Source organism: Temnothorax curvispinosus, unplaced genomic scaffold (genome assembly GCF_003070985.1).
Source record: "Temnothorax curvispinosus isolate PA1 unplaced genomic scaffold, ASM307098v1 QBEX01000632.1, whole genome shotgun sequence".
Lineage (NCBI taxonomy): Eukaryota > Metazoa > Arthropoda > Insecta > Hymenoptera > Formicidae > Temnothorax > Temnothorax curvispinosus.
In genome coordinates this window covers 752,898-769,040 of record NW_020210412.1, presented here as the reverse complement: position 1 = coordinate 769,040, position 16,143 = coordinate 752,898, and the positions used below count along the sequence as shown (strand labels likewise).

The 16,143-nt window shown below is 37.0% G+C and overlaps 1 long non-coding RNA gene across 1 annotated transcript; it reads right to left on the bottom strand.

The window, feature by feature from the left end:
* Positions 1-11,162: 11,162 nt before the first annotated feature.
* Positions 11,163-11,930, bottom strand: LOC112456434. The gene is made up of 2 exons (XR_003040959.1): positions 11,764-11,930; positions 11,163-11,688 (listed from the first exon to the last, which is right to left on the bottom strand). It is a non-coding gene; the product is annotated as an uncharacterized LOC112456434 (long non-coding RNA).
* Between the last annotated feature and the right edge of the window lie 4,213 nt (positions 11,931-16,143).

Genomic DNA, 16,143 nt, shown 5'->3' with positions numbered 1-16,143 from the left:
AATCGTTAACTCAGAACATTGGATACGTTTGATAGAACTGCCTTCGTTAAAAAAAAAATAGCTAATTATACGCCTTTTCATCAACATTTACAATTATCCTTCTTTGATGCTCGATTTTTGAATTTGCTCTTTTTATCCTCGTATATAGACTCTTCAATATGCCGTGTCAATGTAGTAATAATAATATTTTCTTATCGGCGATTAACGCTATAGAGTTCGGAATCTTTATGGAATATTTACGATATACCACAATATTCGACATTACATGTCCATAAGATATTTTTGCCTTTCTCTGGGAGGGTATATTCCAGGCTACCTTGCGTACGTATCTCCGTGCAGCACATCATCGTTGTACATTATCCATTTTTCGCGATTCTTCCTGTAAGACCTCATTAGCATCTTTTTAATAAAACCAAAAGGATTGTAATAATTGCATAGGTACCTTCTTTACACTTTACGTACAAACGCGTCGCATATACATGGCTCATTAAACCTCGCGATATATTAATAATTTAACGGTAAGGATGTTGACGCACCGAATGTCTACTTCTCTTTTTAACCTTGGATCATCGGGATTTCGTGCATAGTTTCTACTAAATTCACGTAGAACTCGTCACGGTGTCTCGTTACCGAAATAGAAAGCACTTCACGCACAAGTACCGCAATTATTCCATCTCGATTCGTATTTCTTGCGCTTGTAGCATCCGTCCGTCGTGTCTGGAGCGTAAATGTTGACGGAGCAAAAATCTCCCGTCGAAGAGAATGGTCGACATTCACAAACCCTCTTTATAAAAAATTCAGAGCTTCCCGAAGAAACGAACGACTATATCGATTCTCGATTAAGACGCTCGGTCTGGCCAAAGTTTTTGTTTGCTGCGTAGTTGTACGGTCACTTTCTGGAAATTTACGGGACGAGTAATTTCCTCGTCTTCTGTGTGCTTCTATGCTTTTTACAAAGGTTTCTCCCCATTTCCGCCAATAAATCGCGTTTCCGCAAAATTATGTTGCTGAGCTCAACTAACTTGGACTCTCATAAACGACATATATTCACTAAGTACTTTGTTTTTTCGTTCGAAAGTAATTTAATGTTCTATTTAAGAATAATATTTTATAGTAGTCTTGTATTTTTCATAAACAGTATTAAGTAAAGTTTTTTAAATATTATTTACACAGCTAAATTTTTCTAGATCTATATTGTTTCACAGGAAACACAATATAAAAGAATTTCAAATATAAAAGGAAAGTTTTTGTTTTATTAACTTATTAGAGTGTTTCTAATTAGTAACAACTCAGTGTCTATGACAACATTTTCAAATTTTAAATCCACATAATCATTAAAGTAGCGATCTGTGAAATTAAGGCTTTATCATGCTGTTATTCATTTATATAAACATCGATTTTCTACTGACTGAGCGCTTAAAAAAAACCGTGTAATAATTTGTATCGCAACAGGTGTAACGGGCGGATCTTTATTTAAAGACATACGGCATCTCTTTTTTATTCAGATGCATGATCTTGTAAAGAACACGGATATATGTCCAAGTGAACAGAAGTGTGCGATATACAGGGATGAGCAAACTGTTAGGTGCAGACAGTTTGTGGCGCTTTAGAATGAGGATTTATATCGCCGTCTGAGACGTAAACAATGCGCGAGACGCGGTGATAAATCCGCAGCGGACTCTTTCCCCTCCCCCTCCTATGTCGTAGGTTATCTAGGTCTAGGAAATTGTCATTTACTGTTCTCTATTGTTGAAGTTACATGCTGCTATTACATTCGCCATGTATTATGTTTTATAGAGATACGTATCTCATGTCTTTCTTATCTCACGACTCGCTAATATTTAACGTATTTTATTCAACGTATTTTATTATCTGACAGAAACAGTGACAGAACCTCAATGGAATGGCATTACAAATTTTAATGATATTTTTACGCTTTTTGAACAAGATTAATGAAAGAATGATTAATGAGATTTATATGCTTATGAATAATTAAACAGTTGATATCCTCTAAAAGCTATATTGCTGCTCGGGAAGATTAAACTCAAATATAAGAAATTTTTTGAAAAAATGAATTTTGAAAAGAATTGTGTTCATACCAAAGTGATTTTATGAGTAACAGATTAATCTATTTACACTGATACTTGCATGAGAAATATTTTCACGCAACGTACATAATTTTTACGTACCGATACATTTTGCAATATATTTTACTTAAATTAATTTAAAATTATAATTTCTGTCTGTTAACCTATTCCTTCTTAAAGCTTAGTTCGTGAAAAGTGCTTTTTTCAGTTTTTTTTTGGTTGTAACTCGCATGCAGAAGCTGTTTCCCTCATTTTTATTGAAAGAGAAATCTAAATTTGTCAAACATCAGTCATTAAAATTAAGATAAAAAGTTACGAATACAAATTGCGAAATACTGCCTATATAAGGCAAAATGTACTTATTGCATAATTTCAAACATTATATTGTAAGCGATTAAATATGGAGTCGTTAAATGGAAGATAATTGACACGATTAATATTCTTAGCGATCACACATTTAACTAGCGTTTAAAGCATTTTATTGCGGATGACGTGGGTTTCGATAATAAAAAACATTTTTTTGTATTCTGATATTCTTATCTCTGATGTTTATGAAGCCTAGAAAGAAAGTTTGGTCCATTAATAGCTGAAATGCGTTTTATATGGATAGGCAGTTCAATTATCACGCATAAAAAAGATTTATATAAAAAGAGGAATGATTATTATGATGCTTGACGAAAGATTTTATAGAGAAATATCAAAAAAGAAACATTGCGCATTGTAGGTTAACGTCCCGTAAAGTTACAATAACGTCGCTGATATCGACATTTACAACCATACTAATTGCAGCACTTTATTAGTAAAACTATTAATATACACACGAGTCATATCAACTCGTAATCATCAATCCTAGCATCCTATTGGGAAAAATAAATGAAGAAAAGAAAAGAAAAAAGACGAGATAGTATTTAGTAAATGCTTATCTGAATCGTATAATCAGTCGCATGTTTAGTATACGATTACAAATTAGTGTGCGAATTAATTTCGCATTTGTGGAATATTGGAAATTAGCGATTTTAATATTTTAAAAGAGAAACAGAGAGAAAAGAAATTTGCAACGTTTTCGAATAATATAACAAATTCAGTATCGGCTTTCCGATAATATCCCCGAGATTTACATTTGAGCAAAACAATTTGCATTTAATCGAGCGAGGTATATTTACTTCCATACTAACGACCCGCCGAGAGTGTTGTTTGTGTTGTACGCGTGAATCGCGAAATTCAACGAGGTTACCGTGGATACATTCGCCGAACGTATAAATCGTTCACGAGAGGGTTTCGTGATGGCAAAACCGCGATGGAGGGTTCCGCCCATAAGGTGCACGCAAATACGAACCGAGATGTATATAATGGTGATAAAGTGATATACTGATGATTACACTTAAATGTCTTCAGTCTTCACGCAATTGTCTCCCATTGACACTCAATCCCTTAATTGAACCTTCTATTATACACTGCATGTCGTCCCCGATGCCACTCCAGTATTTACAGCGGCGCATGCAACGGCAACGACCAATTAGTGATTTTATCATCGAGCCGAACAACGATGAATCCTCGGTATACATGTAACATTGGAGAAGTTTTTTCACAAAGATATTTTATATTATAATGCACATCTCTGTTTTTCACTTAACTATATCACAATATTCGATGAAATAATTTTCGTTACGTCTTCCGCATCGTGAAAGTCCAAATTCAATTACTCGCAAGAAAGAGCATCGTGCACTGCCGGAGAAATCGCGGTATGCCGACGGCGATGGTAAAAGATCCGATAGAAAGCCCTGGTCCCGAAAAAAAAGAACCCTTTCGTTGGCGTTTTTACAGCGCAGTAAATAAGGAACTTTCTCCTAACCCTTTTTTAGCGAAAAGTCAAACGTCACATCAGTGATCCGTGGAGGCTGCTTTCACCAGCTCAGGCTATTTCTTTACCCCCTGTGTGCTCCAAAATGAGATACTTCATAGAATCATCAGTGTATTATAGTTAAAAAATACACATGCTACAAGGCAGGTGTACATATTACACTTTAAGCAGGTGTACATATTATACTTTGACTCTACGCATGATTACCAGAAGACAAGAACCTTTAATTGATTTATTATTTGTGTCTTGTTTCTAATTACAGATTACTGGACATGCTAAGTCGTCAAAGTCACCTGAATACCGGTAAGTTTTAGAACATTGCGGATACACAATGTGCATGAAATGATTGTACGTAATTGCGCGGATTTTCCGGTAACGTGATTAGAAAAATAACGGTACGGCAAAGAAATAGGTTGCGAGAAATTCATCATAATTCGTGGTAGCGGCCGTTAAAGCGGCGTTACGCTCATCTTATTTCGCATGAACGTAATTTGAATTTGAAAAAAGCAGTTTTTATAGCCGAGTAATTTGAACTGGCATGCATATAAAATAGTGCAACGGGCGCAGTGCTGTAAAAGATTCACAGGGACGATTACGTCGAGATAAAAATGACAATGTATCAAAGAAATGGATTGCATCCGCAAGAGACTAGCTGTAGCGCAACGGCCAAGTATCCCAGCAATTTTCTCGGCACTGCCGACTTTCTAAAACGATGATGCTGAAGAACCGCTCAAGCGAAACCGCACGTGTTTTATTATAGCTTTAATTGCAAGTATCCTCTTGGCTGTACTTTACGCTGACCGTAACCATAGAAAAACGTAAAATATATAGACGTTGCAATTATGCATTGCCTTTAAGGAGTTCTCGTTGTTCATCGCGTCAGGGCACGTAATCGATAGAAAATAATATTACGAGTCTCATTACTCATTTTTATCGGTTAAAGAGAACGGCCAACAAATTTTATCTTCAAGCGATGCGCGTCAAACCCGAATATCGTAAAACATTATGGTACTTAGAATTATACTTAATTAACATCAATAAATCTTGAACCTACTACAGATTGTATAATGAAAAAGGAGACGAACTCAATTTTTACGCAGATAGGAAAGATCTCAAAATTATGTCTAAAATGTTATGTTATTTTTATTTAAATTAATTAAATAAAATGTATCGGCACGACTAATTGCCCAAGTAGTTAAATTTTTTTATAAAGTCAATATAATACATTTTTGTTTTTTAATATCCGTATTTAATATCCATGACTGAAAATATTAAAATACTATATATATTAACAATTTCAAATATGTTGCATAAAAGGATATTGAATTATTTTGTTAGTAAGTTCAAAAATTAACTACACGTTTGTAAACTTTTTTGATTAATGTAACCCGATCGTATCAATACATATGTATATAATGACGAAATTTTCTTTGAAATTATAAAACTTTAAATTAGTTTTATCCTCTATATTATTCTCTACATGTTTTGCTTTAATTTAAAGGCAACGCAAAAATGTCGTAAGCAACATTTCCTTTCTTTACGTTATATACGGGTTTTCGCAAATCCCACCCTCTTTTGCGTGTTCACCCTCCGTCATCCCTTCGGCATCGTTCTTATTAGTCGTGAGAGATGTAAATTATAACTTCCCTAAAAGGTAGTTTGCAAAGTACAACGCCATTATAAATTCACGTTCACGTTCAGGCGGTCAGATCTCGTCGGTGGTGGCGGCCGCGACGGAGTTTCGGAAACGCACACGCCATGAACGCGGCACTTTGCACACCGCGACACACCCTGCGCCGTTAATTCGTTATTTTACTTCACCCTTTACGGTGGATAGGTACGATTTTCTCCGCAATTTATAGTAACCGATACCGTCGATGGCCATTCGTATTCGAAAACGAGCCGACACTCTTCTTATCTCCTCTCTCTTTCGCGCTCTGCGTGTCTTCCTCGCCTTCTCTGCTTTTCAGACGAAAAAGAAATTCCCATCGCGACGGTCTGGCGCGTACATCGATAGGATCATACATACATTAATGGACGAGAGCTTGTAATGCGAATTCGCGGGCACTCCGATATTAAGACGATTCTGCTCAATCTCAAAGAATGCAATCCTCAAAGTGATTTGATCGAACTACGCCAATTGCATTTCCAGTCTGATAAACTCAAATCTGTTATAAATCTATAATATTTTATATATCGTCGTATCTACAAAGTTTGCTATCTGCTTACAAAAGGTACTTGTCAAAATATTATATTATATGTAATCACTGATGTAATATAAAGCTTTCGCGGAAACTTAGCGAACGATTTCAAGTTTTGGTACACGTACGCCCAAACATATATATGCGTATTTGCGAGGATTAATGACGTACACGTACTCGCCGTAAGTCAACCGTAAGACGGGCAGAAATTAATTAAGCGCAACCGGCATTCGCTATGAATTCCAGGTTTAATATCGTAAGACGGGTGAGGTAATTGCGTCTTCATTTTATATCGAATTAATTGACGCCGTTAAGTCATAGCCTTCGCGCTTCTCCACTCTGAACTTTTGTAATTCTACTGACGCGAGTCGCGATATTTTAAGGCATTTTAATACGCGTTAATACCCGCACGGTGTGCATGTCGCCACGCATCTTGTTTGTATAACTGACAAGTGTTTTTGATTTTACGATCTAACGAGGAAACATGCACAAGTGCTCACCTGCGATTTTGATAAACTTTAGATGTCATGGAATAGTCTGAAAGATGCGTTTCTTAGATAAGTACTTTGTCGCATGTTAAAGGAAAAGTATTGAAACGGCCATTCGAAGCTAAATGTTTGATTCTACGAGAATGTCATTAAAATCGTTAGATATGGAGAAAAAAATATTTAAAACCATAAATTTTTATGGTATTAAATGTTTCATAATCGTGTAATTGGATTTTTATATATTTTTAAAGGCAATTTGAATTCGTTAATATTATAATCATCGTTAATATTAATAAATCTGTAGTCTAATGCTTTTAAAATTCTGTTCTTATAAAAACGTTGAAATCCATAAAAATAATATCAAAAACACTCAAAATAATATGATATATTTGATAATATAAATGTGATATTGCTCTATAAAAAAATGCATTAAATACCATAAAACTTTGTTTAATGTCTAATGGATCAAATACATTGACTTAATCTCGAGCAGCCATTTAATTAATACGTTAACGTATGCTAGGATATTTATAAATTTAGATATTACTTTAAATTATTTCACGACGTATCTATTGATAGAGAATATTTGCATACATCATCTCTTTGAAAGTAAAGCAATAAACGTATACTTAATTGTCTTTTAATAAAAGTAGACAATAAATATGCAATCGATCGATTCTTAACATATATTACCTTATCTTGCATTTTCGCAAAATTCCACGTTATTATATATACACGATATCATAGGCTGCGTTAATACCAGTACACATAGAAACTTACGGATTAGAAGCCAATTATTGGCCATTCAATGTATGATCGTTCGAGCGATGTGAAAAATGTCAAATTAGCGGACCCGCTTTTGGTAGCAACCGGTGAAGGCAGCAACCGGTTTGCTTTTTTTCCCTCATGCACGATTCAACCTGTCCTGAGCTCGCAAACCGCTCTGTTTTCTTCAAAATAAAATCCGCGATAAACTAATCCCGTTTCTCACTCGCAGCAGAATCGTGGGGGAAAATTGCACGCTAAATTGTATGGTGGCAATCTACATTTTTGTAATTTGCAATAAAATATATTGCAAGGATATATCTCCTAACTTCTCTCGGTGGAATTAGTTCAATTCACGTGTGCACTTGATATTGGAAAACCTCCGTCCGAGCGCGATATGCAATTAAGATGATAGTCGTCGCGAATACCGGCGAATAGCGACGACCATCTCGACTATTTAGACTATCAGAAGTCGCGGATTACGTTTCCATTATTTCAAAAGTTGCCAGAACCATGGAGATACGGAGCGTTGCATTTCCTATCCCATGATGGCTGACAACGTCCCACCCCACCCCACCCCACCCTACCCCACTCCACTGGCGCGCAGCTCTCTCACAAAAGCGACGGGTCCAGAAAGGACGAGTCTAGCCTAACCTAACCCTTACTTAAGCTCCCTTTTGCACTTGGCGGCCATGTTGCTCCGAGGGTTGGGCCATCAAAACGACGGCGACTCATTGGCCGTGAGAGGAGAGACAGAGAGCGAGAGCTTCTCCATTTCCGTCTTACTCCGTCCGTCGCCGTGTCTCTCGTTCCGTCTCCTTCCTTCAACGCTCTTCTTTATCCGACATCCCCGACGGCGCGTCTCTCCGTCCTCCTCACAGCTTTTCTCGCTTTAAACTGACGTCTTTTTCCCCGTCCTCGTCCGTCTCATTCTGAATTCTGTATTCCCATCCTTACCTTCCGTTTCTTCCTTCCCCGCGCCCCGCGAATTCCGTCTATCTCGCCCCGCCAGTTTCTCCGCCACGAGTAAAGTTTGGTTTATTTTTTATTATTCCTCATGTTTGTCGGACATGTTCAGAGTCATCCTCCGGCTATGCGACCCTTTGCGTTCCTTGCCGTGAGGCCACGTGAAATTTATTTCGCGAGTTCGATGTTCTAGATATCGCTAGATGTCCGCGATGGAAAAGCGCTCGCGGAAGATGGCACGATACCTCGTTCGTACAAAAAAGGAGTTGGAGTTACTTTTCTGGTCCATTTACATATTTTGCATTTTTTCGCCGAGACTTTGCGCAATTTTATCTCGCGATGATTACTTAAATGTGAGCAGCAATTTTTATTTCGTTATTTTATGGAATATTGCACTCGAAGGCTATTTCATGTTTGCGATAGCATTTCTTGAAACCAAGAGATTGCCCGATAATAATGTTAATCATTTTGATGTAAGAACTAAGTGTTTTATCTAACTTGTTTTAAAATAATTGTATTGTAAATAGAAAATTTTAGATGTTATTTCTGTTGTGTGTATTTTAATAGAAAATTATTTGTATTATCTTAAAGGAGTAGGAATTACCGGAATATTAAGAATTATACTTCGTAAAATATATTTAATGTGTTTAAATTAACATATTTAGTTGCTATTTTAAATATTTGTTAGATAGATATTTTTTAACACAAAGCAGATCAAATTAACTTTTTTTAATTTCAACTATTTTAATATGCAAAAAATATATAGAATAATTTTATATGAAACATATTTTATTAGAATGTATTTTATTGAAGAGTATTATTTTTTAAGACATTTACGTATATACTCTTTCTAATATATTCTCCTTTATTACCATTAATTCAATTACATTATTGCCTAAAAAGATAAATTTTAAAAAATGCTTTGCAATAAAAAGATAAAGGTTAATTCTATGACTTTTAACTTTAGGGACTCTACTATCAACAAAAGGACATACAAATCACTTTATAAGTTTAAATAAATGCAACAAAATAATTCACTTACCTACTACTGTGAAGCTTTGCTAACAGCACCTTGAAAAGCTTCGAAAATCCTTATGACTATGACTGTTTAAACTCGTTGGTCAACTGATGGAAACTGAGTGAGTTTTGGCTTGTTTCTCTGAAAAGGTGAAATTCTGGCTCCACCGTTAGTTAGACAACCCTCTCCTAGCTTTCTAATTCTTTCTTTTTTTATCGTGTTCGTCGCTTTCTCTAACCCTTCACCAATTGCAAACGCTTCAACCGACGGCATAACCGTTCTGAATTCCTTTCCATTTTAACCCTTTTTTATGATCGCTCTAAGAAAGGGAAAGTTTGTCAAACTTGCTCTCATACAATAAAATTCGAAGAAAGGGTTATTCTAAAAATGTCATCTTTGAATGGAATGATATATTTCATATTTATTTCGGAGAAAATTTATTAGACCTTGTGCTTCATGACAAAGTTAATTTTACGCCTTTTAATTTCTGCACGGTCCAAGCAAATAAATAATATATATTTCTTTGTATGTAAATTATTTGCTTTAGTATTATAGAAGTATTTAAAACAAAAACAGAATTACATTTATTAAATGTAAACAAAATCCATTAAAAGTTTTCAATATATTTTTTTATTTATCTATTATTTAAGAGAAGCAGAATAGCTATAAATCAGACAAAAAATACTTTTTAATTTAAAACAAATATCACGGAATTGCATGTGTTGTGAAGTTTCTTGGATCTTCTTATTCATAGATTAATAGAATATTTCGATGTTTTTGTGTTGTTTTTTATATCTTTTTATATGTAATTGTAAGACGAAACATTGATTCTTTCAGTTTTAATTAATATTGAGAGGTAAGTCTACTGTTGAAAGGTTAGTTTTAATTAATATTGTGTGTAATAAAAAATCGATTTAAAATAGATTTTTTATAGTTTAGACAAATAATATTATTAATAGTACAGCGCAAGTTTAAAAATATTATTTAATTTAGGTTAAAATAGTTTTGGAATACAGAGATACGTTTAATTAACAAATAAACGTTTTAAGCATTTGGAAAATTAATATTTCTTTGGAATTGCTAATTTTTTAAATTTGTTATATATCATATATGCGTAACTCACACGCATATCTCATTTTTTATTTCTGCATTTATAGAAGGCATACATATTGTGGCTGTGATTTTTCCAAAGATACATTAATTTTCATAATGTATACATATATGTTTATTTATTATGTGATTCTGATTTCTAACGTTATATTAATTATCGTGTACTTGCAATATACCTACGACCTATGTATTTAATTTATAGATGGGGTACTTAAAAAGAATATCAGTAAATTCATTACTGCTTTATTCGAAATATATCGTGTTGCTTTTATCAAATACGATCTGTAATGCATAATTATTTTAATTTTATTAAATATCTAATATTATTTGACAGAGGATAGGGTAAAAATACTAATACAATTCTTGTTGTACAGAAGAAAGTTTAACTTTTATACATGATGTATAAAATAAATGCTATATTGCAATTAATTAAATTATTAGCAGTATCAATTATTACCGTATAAGCTCGATTAATAAAAGGCAATATTTATTGTTGAAAGATAATTGAAATTTTTTTGTTCTAAGAGAAAGATTTACATATGTATGTACATATATCACGCCTATGTAATAATTTTATGGATATATGATTCAATTTAATATGAAAATTTAAAAGAGTTAGTATATATACATATATATGCTAAATGTATTAATATTATAACTATATAATTGTATGCATAATTCTTTTATTGGTACACTTTGTACAATTAATGAATTCACGAATGTCAGTATATGAACATATGTAGCAAAATTTATTACATTGATTGTGAGAGTTTTTAAATTACATTCAAGATACAATTTGCGGCGTCTTAGGTAAATGAAATATATTATATTCTGTTTCTATTTTTATTATTCTCTCTATCTTCTTAAAGTTCTATATTTTATAGCACGAAGATTATTGATAATTGGGGAATTGCGCCGAAGAAGAAGTCCAACGTTGTTTGGTGTAGCCTCCTGTTACGTATACTGAAGGTATACCGGACAGGAATACACTCAGGATACATTCAGTATACGTACAGGGGGTTTCACATTCCTCATCGGATAACGCCTCGTCGGTGACTGCACCGGCCAAGGATGCAGAGCCTGATAAGATCGACGGCAGACTGGCATCGCGTAAAGTAGACTAACATTGTATCTTCTGGAATTGCTGGCATGAAGTGGCAGACGACCTCGATATCGTTAATATCTTCCATTCCTAATTCAGGTAAAATTTTGGTTAATTTTTAATTAAGGTGTAAAGTGTAAAAAGATGTATTCGCGTTTCTCTCACCGCAAATAATCCTGATTGTGGGCAAGGCCTAATTCAAATTAGGTTTGAGACAAGATGTTTATTAAATGTTGTTGACTTGTGTGGGACGCAAGTGATCTTGCGACAAACAATCCAATTGAAATGATTGTTTAATGTACGGTGGAAGTCCATACGCGTTTTGCTTTTCATGGCCATCTTGAGTTCGCCTATGGATAATAACACATAAATAACACTCGAGTTATTAATGGATATTGAATGGGAAGAGCGGATATCCTAAAGTTTTTGTCACGGAGTTCCGCGGAAACGAAAATATAGATCGAAGATTTATTGAACGCGATTCTTGAAAAGATCCCACGCGAAAAGAAAAAAAAAGGGCAAACGATGACTAATCGGTCATAAAACGATCTCATCTTCCTGTGACCCCACGATTCTCGAAAGCCCGTGGAGTTTGGAAGCCCAACGTGCCGAGATGTCAGACTGGTTGCCTGCTGTTTGGGCCATTGCGGAAATCTTCCACCGAAATGTAAGGCAGCTCGCGTGACAATCGATCAATATTCGTTTACCCCAATAAGCATGCATCGTTATTATTACACATTTATGCGCGATCGTCGCGATACACCTGGAAATATTTTTAGACTGCGGAACGAGAAATTCGAAAGTATACTGACCTGATATTATTACTCGTTATCGTTTCCGTTCCTTCTCTCTGTCTGGGTCTCTCTCTATCTGCGATCGGGTTAATTTTTGCGACATCGTCATCACGTAGATTTCCTATTTGAGCATCGCCAACTGAAATCAACCGATATGTGAAATCTGACGTAGGATCCTTTTCCGATATGTATGTCGAGCACCGCACACTGAGGAGTTCCGAAGGGGGCATTCGGGATTGCGAATCACAGAAGGCACTCCGAATCTCGTCTTCGCGACGTACGAATGACAGCTCCGCTCGGTCTACATGCTACGAGTGACGTTCACGGTGGATACGCTCCGTCCGTTTCGTTCGCCGATTCGCTGAGTCGTGGCTCGATGCGAAGGACAGTCGCTCGACGCAATCGTCGAGGAGAAAGAGAGATAAACTCGAGAACGGGCGAGAGTCGAGAGACGAGACGAAAATGGGGGAGGCGTAGAGAACGAGGAACGGAATAGAATGGGAAAGAATGCGCACGGCCGGGGAACGGAAGAATAAAGAAAAAAAACTGAAGAAAAGCTGACGCGCAGGCAGGAAGATGAGACGGGATGATTAGAGACGTGTGCCGTTCATACGTCAGACGCCAACTGGAGGATGATGCAGCTGGAACTAGACGTCCCCGGTCTCCCGTGAGACGACCGTGACGCGTCCCGCGGACGACTGTCGGCGTCGCGGCGCTCCGGCGTTGCACGTCACTCGCGCGGGTGTCGGGTCTCTTCGTCTCTTCGTGCCCCTGGTCTCCTCGGATGCTCCGAATGCTCCGATCCCGTCCGGGCGTCCCGATCGTCCAGGAACGACGTTACGAACCACGGAAGAAGCGGCTTCCTCCGGCGGCGGTTGGCCGACGATGCCATCGTTAGAGAGTTAGTGCCGGGACGACCTCGCGACGCCGACGCCATGCGGCGTCGCTCTGCGCCCGGCCGCGTCTAGGGACGAGCCACGTCAATGGTTGTGTGGGTTTTCAACCACCGCACACACGAATGCATGTACTCTTTAGATGCACGGGGGGTATATAAAGTCGGGGTGGATATAGGGGCGACCGGGAGGGGCGGCTCTTGATAACGCGCAGGGTCGACCAACCCCTCTCGCTCCATCTCCGTCTCTCTCTTTCTCTTCCCCTTTCTGCCTTTACCTGCCTCCCTCTTGCCAAGCTTCCGCTCTTTGTCTCCCTCATTGCTCCGGAACAACTTCTCTTTCTCTCCCACACCTATCCTATTTATCTCTCTCTTTCTCTTTCATGTTCATTGTCTCATTTCCTCTGTCACCTTCTGCTTCTCTCGGGATGGCTCCATCTTTCTCGTTCTTATCGGGATCGATCAACCCTTCTCCGTTACCTTCTCACTCCGTCTATCGTTTACGTTTTCTTCATCCACCCTACGGACTCTATTTCTCTCTCTTTCTCTCTCTCGATTCTCTCTCTCTCGCTTTAGCTCCGTTTATTTCTTTCTCTCTTTAACTGTCTTCTTATAATGTCCTCTCTGTTTTTCTCCTGATGCTTAGTCCTGCCGCTTTCTCGCCCTTCCTTCGAAGCGCGCTGGCGTCGATTTGATTTCGCCGCGTCTCTGTGTGCGCGCGATGTCATCTCGCTCCATAGCTTCCCCACCACTCGCTGACTCCGCGTGTGACAGCGAGTCAGTGAGCTTTACGCAACTCCCCGTGGATCGAGAAGGTGGTGTAACCTGGCGCCACCAGACGGTGTTCACCCAGAAACTCTTCGCCCCTGAATTTGTGACGTTTTTATTGGGCGACGCTCTGTTACGTGAAAGAGAGAGGGTACGAGTATTGCAAGCTGCCCCTGTGTGTGATTTCGTCTCACTTTCCTTCTTTCTCCGTTTCTCATTCGCGCCTGCGGACACCTTTTTCAGTTTACTCTTTTGTCTAGTGTACAGGTAAGGTTACGACCTCGTGAGCTTGCTACAGAAACCCCCGCGGTAGCGAAAATTATTAATTCGACGAGTAGTTGGCTCGTAAATCGGGAGGAACGGGTCGCATACGCTAAGATGAATCTGCGAACGTTTAAAGAACAGTGAGTCAGATTTTTACGTGCGAACTGGCGTTGCGATAGATTTGCATAGATATTAAGACATATTACGCAACATGCATTTAATATGAGGTAATACGAGATTGCGTGTGTATATACAGTTAAAAATATAAAATTTAAAAAAATGAGAGAGGACAGGTTCTTTCAAAAATGGAATACACCTTTAACTTCAATACTTTATACTCTTTATAGCTGACGATTCACATGACGAGAGCAAAAAAGCTTCATGATAAATTTAATTAGAGAATGTAAGAGTCAATAAAGGATATTGAAAAATTTCCAAGCGACTATTCTATGTTGATTAAGCTTTCTATTCTATGAAAATCCAGATGAATTCCATAGCTTCGAATATTGACCTTCACGAAATACCTTGTTAGGTGCTGCCATCTGTACAGCACAATCCAAAACATTCGTTTATAGATTCCCTTCGACATCACACACGCGTGTGTACACGCGTACACACGTTAAACCGGTAGTAAGCGACGTTTGTGACGAGGAATTTGGCCTAAGCGTTTCAGTCGTAGTCAGTTAATCTCTTGTTCGCTATCCTTGTGCTTCAATGTATATACAGTGTACTATAGTAAGCTCCTTTAGAGTTGTCTTGTTCTCGTTTCGCATTTATCTCCTTTTCGAGAAAACGCTCTTTTGTGATTTTCAAATAATTTTTAAGATCGAAAAATAATACTGTGAGAGAGAATAATGAACAGAGGCCAACGACATCGATTTTACTGATTAGATTGCCGTTTGCCTCTCCCTAGGCATCCTACTATCAATATATTCAATCGTGCCTCCCAGAACCTGTTACATTCCTTTACGATATCTTATAAAAGAAAATTGATCATTATATATATATATATATTTCAGAGAGGATTTTCTCTATAAATAGCTCATTCGATTCTGTACAATCTTTTTAGAATTTTAATGTCAGTAACAAAGTACTTAAATGTAAATTAGCTAATGGCAAATTTTATTCAGGAAAATTCAAGAGTATAAAAAGACGTCTGTTTTTTATTAATTTTTTCCGAAATTAGATATAATCGAAATGAATCTTTTAATCGATTTGTTTCGGTATTTTAAAATTATTAAAAACGCGCACGCGTACGCGCGTGTGTGTATGTGTGTGTGAGACATGTATAATTTACAATTCATATATTTATAATTTACGTATATAAATATGTATAATAATATACACATAGCTTTTTTATGCAATTTAATAACTGATTTGTGAATTAATATATTTTTATCGATCCAATCTTATTAAATTTTATCAAAGTGTTAACTTCGATAAAATGTTCCAAACGTGATTTTAAAGTGGTATTAAAGATCCACTAGAATGTGTAAACCGGCCAGTATAATCGTCTCTCTTAATTTCTCCATCTCATTAAGTTCATACATTTCCTTGATTCTACGCCACTGTATATCTCGCGACTGAAATCCTAATATATGCAAAGGAATTCCCGTGGTGTCTAGTTAAGCGATACCACATAAAGAAGCACGGCTGTAGGATACCACCATGAAAATCCGTACTTAATCGCGTCTGGATCCCGCGAAAAAAGAAACGAGAGCGAGGCCACCGACAGAAAACTCGATCTCCCCTTGAGGTTTTAACGTAGCCTGCCAGGTTTGCGCCTTCGGGAACCGATGTAGTCATAAGCGTACGTATAGGTACACT